This window comes from Pistacia vera, unplaced genomic scaffold (assembly GCF_008641045.1).
Source record: "Pistacia vera cultivar Batoury unplaced genomic scaffold, PisVer_v2 Contig433, whole genome shotgun sequence".
Classification (NCBI taxonomy): domain Eukaryota; kingdom Viridiplantae; phylum Streptophyta; class Magnoliopsida; order Sapindales; family Anacardiaceae; genus Pistacia; species Pistacia vera.
The window spans coordinates 1,319,086-1,337,541 of record NW_022196261.1 but is presented as its reverse complement, the minus strand read 5'-3'; positions in this window follow the sequence as shown (position 1 = coordinate 1,337,541).

The window sequence follows — 18,456 nt, the reverse complement described above, 5'->3', positions numbered from 1 at the left end:
TCTATGAAGATCTATCTTGCCTTGGGCGTGGGTTAAAATCGGCATGCTAACATTGAGGATACCACCAAGGTTCTTGGTTATGTCCGTCGCCTTCACTTTCCCTCAGCGGCTGCTTCCCTGGTCGCCTCCTGGGGTTTGTTTGCCCGTGGGACTCATGCTCGTGTGTGGAATGCTGCCTACGAGGCTGGAGGTGTTGATCGCCCCTTGACAGCGATGAAGCAGACTGTCCACCTGCAGAATTCATACCTGTTGGGGTGGCGTTGGCGAAGTGCGACTGGTTAAGGTTCCGGGCAATTGGTTATTGGTTCCTCAGCTTAGTCACATTCTATTGCACTGCTTGTGCAACCATTGTCTTGACCATCTCCATCAGCTGGCCATTCTTAGGATTTGGGGTCCCCGCCCTCTAGTTGTTTGCAGCATGCTGAGCTGGCAATATAGGTGGTTGGCGTCTAGTGTTCTCCTATTGTACTGTTAGGAAACGGTCCATATACGTAGCGGAAAACAAAAACATAATAACAAGGATCGTTCCTAAAGAGCCAAGATCAAAGGTATAATTTTACAGTTTTAAAATAAAATAGAAATTTGCAGAAATTAATCATAAGTTTAGAAATACATACGCACATTTGGAGGCTCCTCCAAATTTGTTAATGAACGTTTTTGCTACTGATCCAAGTGTAGGGTCGAACCTACGTAGTCCATACGAAGACAATCACAAAGAACTAAGGAGGGATTTGCTAGATCCTCCTTAGAGGAGGGATTTGCTAGATCCTCCTTAGCCTTAAGAATCAAGAAAGAAATCAAATGAATTGATTTTGGGCAAAAATGAATTGATTTTGGGCAAAAATGAATCTGCCGTGGGAGAGTGTTTAAGGGGCTGGAAGTCTTTCAATATTTTAATCAAATGAGTGAAATGAAAAAACCTTAAGAAAAATCTCTACACTTTTTCTTTTATATTAAAACTTAAGTTGCCCTATTCCCATATGGAATGGGCTTGGGCTCCAACCCAAACACCCCATGTTACCAAACACTTCTAATTAAATATTTTATATTTATTTCATCATTATCTAAATTAAAATCAATTAATATATATTTAATCTATATATTAATACTTAACAATAATGATGATTTAATTAAATATATGTGAACACATATTTAAACATAATTTCACTTATTTAATTTTTCTAATAAATTAAATAAAGGCTACGACCTCAGCAAATTTAATTGCACTATTAAATTACCAAAATAACCTTTCGCCTAAAAAGATGAAAACACCCCTATTTCTTCCTGAGTCTTAAATTATCTTCTATGTGTGTGACCCATAGGCTCCTCATTATACCGGCAGTGTATAGTATCACGATTAACACCAATTACTCGTCTCACTAATACAAAAAACCAAGATTGGCCCCTAGCAAGGTATCATGGCCACCCGATAGATTCGGATTCAGCAAAGTAGCTACCTGTCAACGATATGGTTACTGTACAATTCGATCATTTCATCATACGTTATCTTGACGAGACGAAGGCATAGAAATAGTGTCAACCTTCGGTTATTCTCGATATTATGTATTCAGTTTCTGGACCAATGACCTATATTATAATCCGGATAGAGCAACAACTCAATCCCACTATGGCCACAGTTTTAATGTCATTGCCATATACTGAATTGCGCTATGAGATAATTTCTCCCATACCCAGGAGTGATGAATCCTTTGTCAATCCACCATAGTCTTGATACACTCCTTGATGCAGTCAATCACCAATATATTGACAGCTCTGAATAGAACTGCGGTAGGCTAGTGTCAAACTGCACCAATCGGGGCACAAGGCGCTTCGGTGATCTCAAGTCTAAGGATCACATGCACCACCATTCGTTAGAGTGTTTGTTCCATAGACACTGGGGTTACCATCCATATGGAATCCTCTGGTGGGTCAGTCTAGTGAACTTGCTGCAGTATATCTGCCTACAACAAGCACCCATGTGTTGCACCAGGTTGTCACCAAACAACCTTGACAAGTGAGATCAGTCACTGCCTTTCGACAAAATCGTTCAACATTATGATAGCCTTACCATATTATCTGTGCCCTTACTTCAGAATAATACTGAGGCTACGGACGTTTCTAGAATGACCACCATATGTGCTCATAGGGTTCTCACTATCAAGATTTGAAACACTTGATACCCTCGTCACGGTTCTACCATTCTAAGGACATATATCAATACATATTGCAATAATAATGATTTACGCGATATAGAATAAAATGCCTTTTATTGATTAATGAACATTATTACAAAGAGTCAATTCTACAATAATTGATTGGCTCTAGGGCATCTACTCTAATAATCTCCCATTTTCACTATAGCCAATCATTCACGTATTTAATACCAAATGATCTCAAGTGCCTTTCATGCTTCTATTGCGACAGAGGCTTTGTTAGTGGATCTGCGAGATTGACGTCAATATGCACTTTACTAATCTGCACGTCTTTCCTTTCAACTATCTCTCTGATGAGATGAAATCGTCTGAGTATGTGTCTGGACTTCTGATGAGACCGTGGTTCCCTGGCTTGAGCAATTGCTCCATTGTTGTCACAATAGATGTCTATAGGATAAACAATCAGGGGAACCACACCAAGTTTAGTAATGAACTTTTTAATCCAGACTGCCTCTTTGGCCGCATTTGATAATGTAATATACTCAGCCTCCATTGTAGAGTCCGCTACAGTGCTTTGGTTGGAGCTCTTCCAGGTCACTACACTGCCATTGAGACAAAATACAAACCCTGATTGCGATCGATAATCATCTATGTCCGTTTGAAAACTAGCATCACTGTATCCTCTTACAGTGAGCTTATCTTCCCCTCCATAAACCAAGAACATATCCTTAGTCCTCTTCAAGTACTTAAAAATATTCTTGATAGCCATCCAGTGATGCTCACCTGGATCTGATTGATATCTACTACAAGTGCTTAAAGCACATGAGATATCAATCTGAGTACATAGCATGTCATACATGATGGATCCAATTGCTGATGCATATGGGATCCTCTTCATCCTATCTCTCTCATCTTGTGTTCTAGGACACAATTCCTTAGAGAGATAAACACCATGTGACATCGGAAGAAATCCCTTCTTGGATTCTTCCATACTAAATCTCTTCAGTACTTTGTCAATATATGCACTCTGACTTAGGCCAAGCAACCTACGCGACCAAGGATGTAGGCTCCTTCCCCTAAGTCCTTCATAGAGAAGCACTTGGATAACCAAGTCTTCACCGACTGCAAGTTCGGTATATCATTCTCGATCAGAAGTATGTCATCGACATACAACACTAGGAATGCTACTGCACTCCCACTCACTTTCTTGTAAACACAGGGCTCATCTTCGTTCTTGATAAAACTGAATTCTTTTACGGTTTCATCAAAACGAATGTTCCAGCTCCTTGAAGCTTTCTTGAATCCATAAATGGAACTCTACAACTTGCATACCTTGTTAGCTTGACTATCAAGAATGAAACCATTAGGTTGTGTCATATACACATCCTGCTCAAGGTTTCCATTCAGGAAAGCAGTTTTGACATCCATTTGCCAAATCTTATAGTCATGATATGCAGCAATTGCAAGCATAATCTAGATGGATTTAATCATGGCAACCGGTGAAAAGGTTTCTTCATAATCAATGCCTTGAATTTGTTTGAAACCTTTGGCAACCAGCCGTGCTTTATAAGTTATGCACATTGCCATCCATGTCAGAGTTCTTCTTGAAGACCCATTTACACCCTATGGGTTTTACCCCTTCAGGTGGTTCCACCAGAGACCACACTTGGTTCTGGTACATGGAGTCCATCTCAGATTTCATGGCTTCAAGCCATTTAACAGAATCTGGATCCGATATAGCGCCTTCGTAGGTTATAGGTTCATCGTCTTGGTAGACTAGTACGTCACTATGTTGAGTCACGAGATAACCATATCTCTCGGTCTCATGGCGTACTCTCCCAGATCTACATAGCTCTTGTGCTACCTAAGGTGGTTCACTTTGATCCACAAGTTGTGGAGTAATCTCCTTTTGATGTTCAGCCACTTCCTGTGGCACATCATCCCGTCCTTCGTCTAGTATATCTTATGGTTCTAGAACTTCATCGAGTTCTACTTTTTCCCACTAGTACTTCTTAGAAAATATTCCTTTTCTAGGAAGACACCAGATCGAGCAACAAAAAGTTTGCGCTCTTCTGGGTGGTAGAAATAGTATCCTTTGGTCTCTTTTGGATACCCCACAAATATACATTTACAGGATTTTGGGCCCAGCTTGTTCGAAGTCAATTTCTTAACATAAGCTTCACAACCCTAAATCCTTAGATAAGACAAGTTGAGCTTTCGCCCAATCCATAGCTCATATGGAGTCTTATCTAGAGACTTTGATGGCACACGGTTCAAAATGTGAGTCACAGTCTCTAGGGCATAACCCCAGAATGATGCAGGTAAATCACTAAAACTCATCATGGACCTAACCATGTAAAGTAAGGTCCTGTACTTCCTTTTAGACACTCCATTGTGTTGGGGTGTATAAGGAGGGGTGAGTTGTGATACTATCCCATATTCCTTCAGGTACTCTGAAAACCCTGAGCTTAAGTATTCACCTCCTCGGTCAGACCGAAGAGCTTTAATACTTTTGCCCAACATATTATGTACTTCATTTCTGAATTCCTTGAATTTATCAAAGGCTTTAGATTTATGTCTTATAAGGTAGACATAACCATATCTACTGAAATCATCAGTAAATTTGATGAAGTATGAATATCCACCTCTAGCCTCAACTGTTAGTAGACCACATTCATCACTATGGATGATGCCTAACAGCTCAATAGCCATTTCACCTTGTCCTCTGAAAGGAGACTTGGTCATCTCACCTAAAAGGCATGACTCGCATACCTCAAATGACTGAAAGTCAAAAGGGGTCAAAACTCCATCCCTTTGAAGTTTTACAATGTGAGTCTTATTAACATGACACAATCTACAGTGCCAGAGATATGCCTGGTTTTATCGCTATGTTTAGCCTTCTGGGTTTCAATATTGAGAATATTATTGGCTTCGTTTGGTTCAAGATTGGGAATACTACTCTTGGTATTCCCCAAAAAGTTAAACAGTAAAATACCCAAAATCTCTCATTTTTGGGAATACTATTTTCAATATTATTTAATTTTTTTTAAACCCTCTAAATTTGTTAATTTAATTAAATACCCCTAAATATTTTTTTTAAAATTACAAAAACACCCCAATAATCCACATTTACCAGATTCCGGCCACTACTACCGGAAAATGGTCGGAATCTAGTAGGATGGCGTACTACTGGCTGAATCTGGCTGGTAGTGCGTCGATCTAGCCTTTTTCGGCCAGATCCACCGTGGATCTGGCCGGGAAAGGCCAGATCTAAGGCCAAAGATCTAGCCGTTGACGGCCAGATCTTTGGTCGTAACACTCGGTCACGACGGCCAACACGGCCAGATCTGGCCGTAGATCTGGCCGTTGACAGCCAGATCCACCGTGGATCTGGCCGGAAAAGGCCATAGCGACGCATGACCGGCAAGATCCAATCGGTCATGTGCCCATAAGGTGACTCCGGCCACTTCCGGTGGTGGTCGCCGGCTGGGGGTGTTTGAGGGTGGGTTAGGGGTATTTTTGTTAACTTTTAATGTTTTATTATAGGGGGTATTTTGTAAAAAAACAAACATAAAGGGTATTTTATTAATTTATAAATTCTACATCGTAATACCTGCCCATTCAACTTTTTTTTAACTTTTTTCAAAAAACTTTTCCCAAACCCCCAAATTTTGAACCAAACAAGCCATTATTGTTTAAATCAAGAACATATAATCCATTATATATCTTGCAATTCCAAATAGAATCCATCAAACTAAAGGACAACGATCCATTAGATATCTCAAAATGATACCCCATATTATCCAAAGCGGATACTGAAATAATATCAGAAATAGAAGGTACGTGATAACAGTTATGTAGTTCCAATAACAAGCCCGTAGGTGAAGATAAAAAATAAGTCCCATAGCCAATCCAGCCACATGTGCTCTATTTCCAACTCTAGGTCCACCTCACCCTTGGCGAGCACTCTACTATGCCTTAGTCCCTGCACATCAGTACAAATGTAGTACCATATCCTGTGTCAATGACCCAAGATGTTGAGGGAGAGAAGTTAATCTAAATCTTTAAATACCTAAGTTGTAGCCTCTGACTTCTTCTGCTTGTAGGAAAGCCTTGCAGTGTTTCTCCAATGGCCAGGCTTCCCACAAAGAAGCAGACTACCTTGCCCTTCCCTATGCCACTTTCAGGTCCAAGAGCTACCTGTCCTTTGGGCTTGGGCTTGGCTTGGTTTGGCCCGGCCTTACCCTTGTCGTTACCCTTTGCTTTACTGGCAGCAACCAGTAAAATAGGCTTGGACTTTTTCAAGTCCTGCTCTGCTTCTTTAGCATGTTCAGAAGTTCTGACAGTGTTTTCTCCATCGTGTTCATATTGAAATTCATTATGAATGGAGCAAGAGTCAGGCAAGGATTGCATAATTAAATCCATTTGTAATTCTGCACCAAGCCACATCCCAAAGTCTCAAGCCTCTTTATGTGCTCGATCATCTGAGCACATGAGGACCAACTTGGGCTCCCTCAGTCAGACAACTCCCAAACAGTGCTTTCAACACCTTTTACCTCTCATGTTGAGCATTTGTTTCGTAAAGCTCCTTGAGGTGTAGAATAATGGAAGAAACGTCCATATTCTCATGCTGTTTTGTAGCATAGGTGTCATCGATGCTAAGATCAAGCATTGTACGCTATCAGCACCATCAAGGAACTTTTGATAAGTATCCTTTACTTCCTGAGGGCATCAGGATCAGACTCAGCCATGTTGACTTTTCAAGGATATACAATTTCTTTTCTGACTTGAGTATAATTCGAAGATTACGATACCAGTCTGAGAAATTGGATCCATCTAACTTGTTTTCTTTCTCGATTATTAGTCCAGGTTCATAACGCTCATTTTGGTGAATCTACAATTGCAGAAAGATAAAGTTATTATAAAGTTCATTATTGTTTAATATGGTCTTTTATTAAACGATGCTCCCACTAATTACTCAAGTCAATAGCCCTCACTATTAACTCGGGAAAGCTCGTTGGCTTTCCTAGTGGATTGAGATCCCATCCTGCCCATTTCAAACCTTCGCTTTGGCGAACAAGCCAAATGAGCTGATTAGGTAGGCCAGCAAACTTAATCCACACCAGTTGATAGCTCCTACTATACAACCTCAAATGTGAAAAAAAACCAACAAGCCAATCACACAATCCTGGCTCCAACCATTGTCCTCAAGTGTGATTCTCATATTAGTAGAGTGGACACTACATGTCACCATGTCACACTAATAAGTGTACTGTTCTACTATACCTATGATGCGTTTATCAACCTTCCTTTGACAAACAGCAAAATCGTCATTTTAAGTCGACTCATCACCATTAGGAAAACTCCAATGCATTTTAACATCCCACGGTGAAGTGTACCCTTCGCTTTGTCGAACAAGGTTTCAACGAACAGTGGTTTGATTAAAACCATGGTGATGAAAGCTTGCGTGACTTAATATACTCAGTTGAGGGGTTTGATATTTAATGTCTCATCAGATTATTATCTTTGTTAGAATGACATTGTTTGGCATGTTATTGACATTCAACCTTAGCATGCATTCTAAGCAAAAATTAAACGTGCTGGTACATGGCCCAACTAAAACCTATTTCCTCGAGCCTAGAGGAATCGTGGGTCACCTAAGGGTCCTGTAATAAACATCTCGAGTCTTCAAGTATGGTTGCCTTGTTCTTTGCTCCATCTTCAAGTACATTACAAAACTTTTAAATTTACAAAAATAATAATAATACAAAATTCTTTACATCAATAAATTTAGAAACTTCGATTACATTCGAGGGAAGTTAGATGAGAAGAGAATGTACATCGAGAAAAGAGAAAGGCCGGACACGCAGGCATTATTTAATAAGTTATACAACCATACATACCTAAATTTGTTTTAAAACATTCACCCTTAGTTCTAAGGCTTATGTACCGGGCACCATACAATATACAAACAAGTACAAAGCATACATTTAAAACAATCAATTTTTGAAATTAATGGGTTAATTACATTTACCCCTTTACAATTTGCAGATTTTGTTGTCTAAAAGTTTTGAAACTTACATTTTAGCCCTTTACACTCAGAAGTGCACTCGCTGCGGCGATAAGTTACATCGCCGTGGCATGCATTGTTATGCCGACTTCCACGCTCTATGTATGTTCGCCCTAGCGTTGGTATAGCGCATGTCCTAGGACGATTGTCGCGACGATGGTTATATCGCTGCGGCAAGCACTATTTCATACAGCGCTCGTCCAGAGGACGATCGTCGCGTGATGCTTTGTATCGTCGCGATGAGCAATGGTTTCGTCACCAGCGCTAGTTTGGACAATGCTCCTATGACGATAGGTTATATCGCCTGGCGAGCGTACACATATCTGTAGCTCCAGATCTATTCATACAGCAACCAAAAACACTCTAAACGGATTTTGCAATCAACCAAACACATTGATCTCAACAAAAATCCTCAACCATTATTCCAACATGTAGATCATCAGCAAATTAAAATTAATCGATTAATAATTTCTTAAAACATGTTTTAAGGCAGATCTTTTGCAGATTCAATATGGCAACATTTACATCAAATACATGTTATCAACCATACACATAAAACTGTAAATTTAGTACCCTAGGCTCTGATACCACTGTTAGTAAACGGTCCCATATACGCAACAAAATAAAAAATTAAATATAAGGATCGTTTACATAAGCCAAGATCAGGGTATAATTTTACATTTATAGTAAAGTAAATCTGTACAAAAGGTTATTCATGAGTTTAGAACCATACGCACGTTTGGAGGCTCCACCACGTTTGTCTTTGAACGTTTTGCTACCGACCCAAGCGTAGGATAGAACCCACGTAGTCCACACGAAGACAATCACAAAAGAACCAAAGAGGGATTTGCTAGATCCTCTTTGGCTTTAAGATTAAGAAGAAAGGAAATCAAATTGAATGATTTTAGCAAAAAGTGTTTCTGTCGTGGGAGAGAATAAGAGGGGCTGCTGTGTGTTTTATTTTTTAGAGAAATCAATCATCATCAATTAACACACACTTTTCTTTTTTTATAGTAAATCAGTTGTCCTATTCCCATATGGAATAGGCTTGGGCTCCAACCCAAACACCCCATGTTCCAAACACTCCAATTTGATATTTATTTTCCATCATTATCTCAATTATAATCAATTAATATATATTTATATATATTAACATTTAACAAATGATATATTTTAAATATGTGCGAACACATATTAAACGTTTTTCCTTATTATTTTTTCTAACAAATTAAATAAAGGCTACAACCAGCAAATTTAATTGCACTGTGAAATTCCAAATACCCTTTCGCCTAAAAAGACAAAACACCCTTCTTTCTTCCTGAGTCTTAATTATCTTCTATGTGTGTGACCTATAGGCTCCTCATCATACCAGCAGTGTATAATATCACGATTAACACCAATTAATCGTCTCACTAATACACAGACTAAGATTCCCCCCTAGTAAGGCATCATGGCCACCCGATAGATTCAGATTCAACAAAATAGCTGCCTGTCAACGATATGGTTACCGTGCAATCGATCCTTTCATCATACGTTATCTCGACAAGACGAAGGCATAGAATAGTGTCAACCTTCGGTTACTCTCGATATTATTTATCGTTTCTAGACCAATGACCCGTATTATAAACTGGATAGAGCATAACTCAATCCCACTGTGGCCACAGTTTTAGTGTCATTGTCGTATACTGAATTGTGCTGTGAGATAACTTCTCCTGTACCCGGAGTGATGAATCCTTTGTCAATCCACCATATCTTGATCCACTGGCTTGATGCAGCCAATCACTACCGTATTGATAGCTCTGAAAAGAACTGCGTTAGGCTAATGTCAAACTACACCAATTGGTGCACAAGGCGCTTTGGGGATCTCAATTCTAAGGATCACATGCACCACCATTCGTTAGAGAATTTGTTCCATAGACACTGGGGTTACCATCCATATGGAATCCTCTGGTGGGTCAGTCCAATGAACTTGCTACGGTGTAATCGCCTACAGCAAGCACCCATGTGTTGCACCAGGTTGTCACCAAACAACCTTGACAAGTGAGATCAGTCACTGCCTTTCGACAGGGTCGTTCAACAATGATAGCCTTACCGTATTATCTGTGCCCTTACTTCAGAATAATACTGGGGCTACGAACGTTTCTAGAATGGCCACCATATGTGGTCATAGGGTTCTCACTATCAAGATTTGAAATACTTGATATCCTCGTCATGGTTCTACCATTCTAAGGACATATATCAATACATATTGCAATAATAATGATTTACGTGATATAGAATAAAATGCCTTTTATTGATTAATGAACATTATTACAAAGAGTCAATTCTACAATAATTGATTGCCTCTAAGACATCTACTCTAACACTGAGGTGACAAAGGGCGAGATCATTTTGAGGATGGCAAATGGGGCACGAGTTGTAGCCGAGGCCATGGGGACTTGCCCATTAAGACTACCTTCAAGACATGTTTTGAATTTGTTTAAAGTATTGTACTTTGAAAAAGCCACTAGAAACATCATTTCTATTTCTGCTTTGTGTAAAATAGGTTATTATGTACTGTTTAATGGAAATGAATGTTCAATACATTTTGGAAATGTTTTAGTTGGTAAAGCTGTGAATACAAATGGTTTGTATGTCTTAGAATTGAATGAATATGCTTCAATCAATACCATTTCTAATAAAAGAACTAGATCTGAATTAAATCCTAAAATTCTATGGCATCATAGATTGGGTCATATAGAAGATAGAAGATTAGTACAACTTGGAGAAAGTGGGATCCTAAACTAATTGGGTTCTGAACCCTATCCAACATGTGAATCATGTCTCCAAAGAAAGATGACCAAGTCTCCCTTTAAGAGCAAAGGAGAACGAGCTAAAGAACTATTAGAACTCATACATACAGATGTGTATGGACCATTTAGTACTTTAGCTAGGGGAGGATTTGAATACTTCATTACCTTTACAGATGATATGTTACGATATGGGTATTTGTATTTAATGAAATACAAATCAAAATCCTTTGAAAAATTCAGAGAATTCAAGAATGAAATAGAAAATCAAACTGGAAAGAGTATTGAAATACTACGATCAGATCATGGGGGTGAATACTTAAGTACAGAGTTTCAAGAGTTCTTAAAAGAAAATGGGATCATCTCACAATTGACTCCTCCTTATACACCCCAGCTTAATGGAATGTCTGAAAGGAGAAATCGTACCTTATTGGATATGGTACGATTGATGGTGAGTTTTACAGACTTACCAATGTCTTTGTGGGGGTACGCTCTCCAGACCATTGTGCACATCCTTAACAGGGTCTCATTTAAAATTGTCCAGAAAACACCATATGAGATATGGTATGGAAAACGTCCAAGTCTGAACCCAGCTTATGTTAAATTGGTTAAATATGATAAGCTGGATGTTAAATCCGAGAAGGGTCGGTTTATTGGATATCCTAAAGATAGTTTAGGATATTACTTTTACTTCCCAAGTGATCAAAGAGTTTGGATAAGTAGAAATGTGCGCTTCCTAGAGAACGAGTTCTTGGAGGAAGGCGGTGTTGGAAGAAATATTGAACTTAAGGAAGAGTTCGAAGTGCCAAGAACCGAGATTGCTGAAGATGGAACATCCACTCAGTGAACCTCAGTATCAGATACTATGGTTCCAGTACGAAAGTCTTCTAGAATTTCTAAACCTCTAGAGAGATATGGGTTCCTACATGAGCAAGATTTTGAATCTTACTTAGTGGGAGTAGATGATCATGGTGATGATCCTAGAAGCTACGAAAAAGCAATACTGGATAGAGATTTAGGAAAATGGCTAGAAGCGATGGATTCTGAGATAGAATCAATGCATGCCAATTAAGTATGGTTGCTTGTGGATCCACCAGAGGGAATAGTTCCTATAGGTTGCAAATGGGTCTACAAGAGAAAAGTTGGCAATGATGGGGAGGTAGAGACCTTCAAAGCTCGACTGGTGGCGAAAGGTTATACTCAGAAACAAGGATTGGATTATAAGGAAACCTTCTCACCTGTAGCTATGATTAAATCCATCCGTATAATGCTAGCCATTGTAGCATACCATGATTATGAAATTTGGCAGATGGATGTCAAAACAGCTTTCCTCAATGGGTTTATTGAGGAAAACATCTACATGGAACAACCGATAGGTTTTGTATCCTCTACTAAAAGACATAAGGTATGCAAATTGCATTGATCAATTTATGGATTAAAGCAAGCTTCAAGAAGCTGGAACATTCAATTTGATGACATAATCAAATCGTTTGGTTTTGTCAAGAATCCAGATGAGCCCTGTGCATACAAATGGGTTAAAGATCATGCCATCACGTTTCTCATATTATATGTAGATGACATACTTTTGATGGGAAATGATATAGGCATGATGACAGAGGTTAAGGTTTGGTTGTCCAAAACCTTCTCGATCAAAGACTTAGGACAAGCGACATATGTCCTTGGCATTCGTGTCTATAGAGATAGAACGAAAAGGGTAATTGGATTATCCCAAAAATTGTACATAGAGAAAATGCTAAAAAGATTTAGCATGGAGAACTCTAAGAGAGGTCTTTTGCCCTTCACTCACGGTCTTCATCTTTCTAAGGAGATGGGTCCAAAGACCGATGAAGAGCGGCAGCGGATGCGTAATGTGCCTTATGCGTCTGGCGTAGGTAGCTTAAAGTACGCAATGCTATGTACAAGACCTGATATAGCTTATGCTGTAAGTGTTACGAGCAGATATCAGTCAAACCTAGGGGAGAAACATTGGTCGGTTGTAAAATCGATCCTTAAGTACTTGAGAAGAACTAAGGATCTAGTTCTGAGTTATGGATGTTTAGAGTTAAATATTCAAGGATACTCAGATTCTGATTTCAATCAGATATTGATGAAAGAAAGTCTACATCAGGGTATATTTTTATATGTAATAGAGGTGTTGTTAGTTGGAAAAGTTCCAAACAGACAACCACAGTCGGCTCCACTACAAAAGTTGAATACATTGCTGCTTCAAAAGCAGCGAAGGAGGCTATTTGGATGCAAAAGTTCGCAATTGAACTTGGTGTGATTCCGAACATGGCTTACCCGATAAGCATGTTCTGTGACAATACTGGAGCTATTGCACAAGCAAAGGAACCAAGGGCACACCAAAAATCCAAACACATTCAGCGTAAGTATCACATTTTGAGAGAATTCGTTGGAGCTGGAGAGATTGTGATTCTAAAGACTCTTTCAGCAGAAAATGTAGCTGATCCACTGACAAAGGTGATGACACTGAAGCAATTGGACCATCATCTTGAGAAGATGGGTATGAGATACAACATCGAATGGCTTTAGTGCAAGTGGGAGTTTGTTAGTGTATATTAGTGTATGCCCTAGAAACCATTCGTGTTGTCGATTTCAAAGCATTTTGTCTTGTATCTATTTATATCATAAATGATAGAAGAAAGAGTTCTTCAATTCATATATATAAATTGCTTCCTTTATTCAGTCATGCATTTAAAATAAAGTATGTATATGAATTGTGCAGATGATTCATTTAATCGGTAAATGAATTATTGAAAAGGGTTCCCTACAGAAGCAATATAATTTGGGCAACTATATTGCATAGTAGGTATATCAGATGCTTCCGAAAGATATCATGAGTTGATATAAGTACGGATGACGATGATAGTCATGTCACTGGGGCATTGGTATGGATTAGCGGTTGGTGAAATATTTTTCGAACGTGATCAAATAACGACAAATCACTTGGAAAAGCATGTACTCAATGATTTATTGTTTGGTTATATCAGTGCACGATGTAGTCCTTTGACCTGAGACATTGTAGTCGGATCCGATACGGATGCGTATGATTCATAAGGTGTATAAGTACGAGACTAATCATGTTTCGTATAATAAAGTCTATTTGGTCATGTGTTGTTTGTATGTGGAAACGAACGATGGTCAAGAGGGGATCCATTGACTCGAAAATATAGGATCGGGAGTACCGCTGACTCCATTTGGATTCGAGTTCCTAGACGAACGTCGATAAATGTCGGAAAAGAGAATCTCTAGCCAGAGTATATTATTAGTCATACAAAAGCAAGTTTGTGATGACGAGTTCCGGACATATTGATCGACGATTCGGTAGAAGATCAAGTTTAGGATTTTGACGTTCCATGAATCCGTGCTTGATCAGGATATTTCAATGGAGGGACTTTGCCTGCATGGTACGTATGATCTGAAATGGGTTTGATGAAGTATTTCTTCATCGTGGTTTAGGGACTATGGCACATTGCTAGATGTTTACCATAGTCGTTGGGCCTCTGAACAAGTTTTCGGATTCATCCAGAACCGGCTCACGGCTAATCCACGGTGGATCTACATGGTCACACCAATAGCCTTGAGGAGTTAGAGAACGATGAGAGACAGAAATGATTATCCGAAGAGGGCTAGCACCTTCCGAGGGTAATGACAGGATTTCTATGGTAATAGTTACATAGAAAATTGTTTGTGACATTTTAAGGGTTAAAATGGTCAAGCAATAATTAATTATATCTTAAAGCGTTAAGATTAATGAGATGAACGAAAAATAACCTTTTAATAGTTAAAGGGTAAAAGGGTAAATTTATGGTTTGTTAATGTAAACTAGTTTAGTTTACATGGGCCCTTGAATAATATTGATTATTCAAAGGGTAGCATATTAAATTCGTGGGGTCCCTTTATAAAATAAGATTTTATTGGGCTTGGAAGTGAAAAATAAATAATTGCAAAATAGCCCAAGTATATATAAGTGCAAAAGGTTGCATTTTTGTTCATTATTCACTTGTTCACTCAAACACAAACTAAAAGCTCTCTCTCCCTAGCCAAGGCCACTCTCTAATCCTCTCAAGGTGGTGTTAAAGTGTGGAGGTTTCATCCTTTTGAAGCTAATCTTCATCAATCCAAAGCAAAGGAGTAGGTATAATCTCATATCCAAGCTTTGCATGTAAACCGTTTTTTTAATCCATGCTTTCATGCTTTCATTCTCCATCTCCACCACTCTTCATGCATGCTGAATCTTTCAAATGGTATCAGAGCTAAAAGCTCCTTGCATGTCAAATTTATAAGCAAAAATGACATTTTCCAAGTGTTCTTGTGTTAATCATGTATGAAAGTGACATGCATGTTCTTGTTTTGGCCTAGTAATATGATAATGAAATGTTTATTATTTTTTCTTTGGAATCAGATTCGGCCATAACATAAAATGTATAAAGATGTTTTTAATTTTTAATTTGAAGCATGCAAGAATCATTATATGTTTAATTTATAAATATATATATTTTATGGTGACAAAAGTGTTATGCATGCCTTGATAAGTGCATAGAATATTTCTTGCTAGATTCGGCCATGCATGTTCTTTGTTCATTTGATTCTTGTTTTAATAAATAAGTTTGTAATGTGTTTTGGAAGTTGTTCCATAAAGGGTCGAAATGTATGCTTGGATGATGGTTGTTGCATGATGATTTATTTAGAAAAATGTTCATGCATGTTCATTTCCATGACTTTGATTAAATGATTTATGCTTTGACATGCTAAAAGTGTTATCCTTTAATTTGATTAAAGTATATTTTTGCATGAAGTGTATGCAAATGTTGCAAGTGTTTAGTGGTGGAATTTGATGTTAGCATAAAGTTATGGATTATTCATTCATATGATGAATTATGATATTATATATGATTGTGGTAAATTTAATGTAGGATGTTTAATTTGATTAAATTATCTTATAATGCATCATTGCATGGCATAAATTATTATATTTTTGAAATGTAATAATTTGGTTGTTTGAATGGTTTCAAAAATGATGATGCAAGATGGCATGATTGTCTTTGAAAAGATAAATATGTCATAAAAAGTATTACTTTAGTTAAAAGTAACTTGTGTCATAGAATGATTACTCTTGGAGTAATAAAACCCACTTATCTATGCCATGCATGACTTTTGTGAAAAGTATTGAAATGATGCTAACAATTAAATAGTATATCTTTGGGTGGAATATGACAAAAGTGTTTGTGTAATGATTCCTATAAAATGTGTAATTGTTGCATGGCCCAAAGTTATAATTAAATTACCACATGAATATATATATAATATCTATTAATATATGAGATATATTTATATATTTATATTCATGCCTTTAAATAATTGTTTATTATATTTGGTATGAATGTTTAATATTTATTTATGTGATGAATGAATATTAGATTAGAGGGTTGATCATGGGCGCCATTTGGTTTTCAAAATATTCAAAAGTATTTGTAATATTCTTTTATTAAATGGCTTGTAATAATTAAATTTTATTTATTTATTTTAATCGGGCCTGCGTGCCTAAGATCCAATATGTAATGGAATCGGCTAGACGAGAACCGAAGAGCATCCGGATGACGATCCAATCGAAGATATAGTATTAGGGTAAATAGTTTGCCTTTAGGATGTATTTTCGAAAAGCCCCATGGTCAACCCACATGCTTTAATTTATGCATATATGTGATATGTATGAATTGTTAATTAAACATGGCATGCTAAAATGAATTAACTAAAGGTTAAACCTAAATCTCCCCAATTTAAAATTATTAAATCCAAGTCTCCCATTGTGGGATAACTAAATTCTTTGATATAAATTTTAATATCCCAAGATTTCTATTATGTGAGGGATACAATCTTTATATCATAGAATTAAGTTGATCTTGTTCTTGGATGGATATTTTCACCTTGACCAAGAATTCTATTATGTGAGGACATGATGAAAATGCCATCCTAAGAAAGCACAATGGTTCGGATTTAACTAGCCTAGGGTACCAAGAATTCTATTATGTGAGGTATCCGAAGCTAGGACAAGGAATATGAATCAAACCTTATATAGTGATATAAAAGGAAAAGAGTTTCCTACTTATTAGACTTAATTAACCAAGAATTCTATTATGTGAGGTTAATTGAATTTGATAAGAAATTGATTCCCCACTAAGAAATTTAATCCAACGAAAATTTCCGGATCCTATTTAAGGGAGTGTAGGACTCGAATAAAATAGTGGGAGCTAATTTGATTATGCATTAAAAGGTTTAAAAGATTACAAGACACTAATAAAATTACTTTTCTTTGCAGTTTCATCTTTGTGATAAATAATCGAAAAATGGCCAACAATGTTCTCCTAAGGATAATGGATAATAATATGTTAACTGGACCCAACCTACAAGGAAAGACTAAGTTTGGAATTACTGATAATATGGTCGGAGGTGTTTAGCATTCCAAGCTCGGGGTACTTCGGAACCATTCAGCCTTTTGAGATGATAAGTCCCTGGTCTTATCACTTTGGTAATGCGGTATGGACCTTCCCAGTTCGGTCCTAAAACTCCCGTACTTGGTTCTCTAGTACCGAGAAGAACTTCCTTCAACACAAGGTCGCTGACCCGAAAATATCTTCTCCTGACGTTAGAGTCGAAGAACCTCTTCGCGCGTTGCTGATGCGCTATTCTTAGTTGAGCCTTGCTACGATGTTCTTCAATTAGGTCTAGACTTGCGCGCATAAACATTTCATTGTCGGCTTCATTGTACAGGCCCTTCCGAAGTAAACCGGTTCCTACCTCCACAAGGATTATCGCGTCGCAGCCATATGCTAGCAAAAAAGGGGTTTCTGAGGTAGAGGTTCTCGGAGTTGTCCTGTATGCCCATAGGACTTCGAGGAGGTCATCGGCCCAATTCCTCTTGGCTGCGCCAAGCTTTGCCTTTAGAGTGTGCTTGATGGTTTTGTTGACAGCTTCAACTTGACCATTTGCTTGCGGCCTTGCGACTGAGACAAATTTTTTATGAATACCCAACTCGTCGCAAAACTGCTTGAACTCCTTGTTGTCGAATTGTTTACCATTGTCTGAGATAAGAGTATGAGGAATCCCATAGTGGCACACAATGTTCTTGAAGATGAAGTCCTTGAGTTTTCTGGTCGTGATCGCGGCTAATGGTTCTGCTTCGACCCACTTGGTGAAGTAATACACCGCGACCACGACATACTTTACTCCCCCTTTACCAACTGGCATGGGACCGATGAGATCGATTCCCCACATAGAGAATGGCCAAGGGCTGGTCATGGTTATCAGCTAGTGGGAAGGAGCTCGTGGTATGTTCGCGAACTGCTTGCACTTGTCACACCTTTTGACAAAGTTGTAAGTGTTTTATTAGATTAAGGGCCAGTAGTACCCTTGACGAACAACT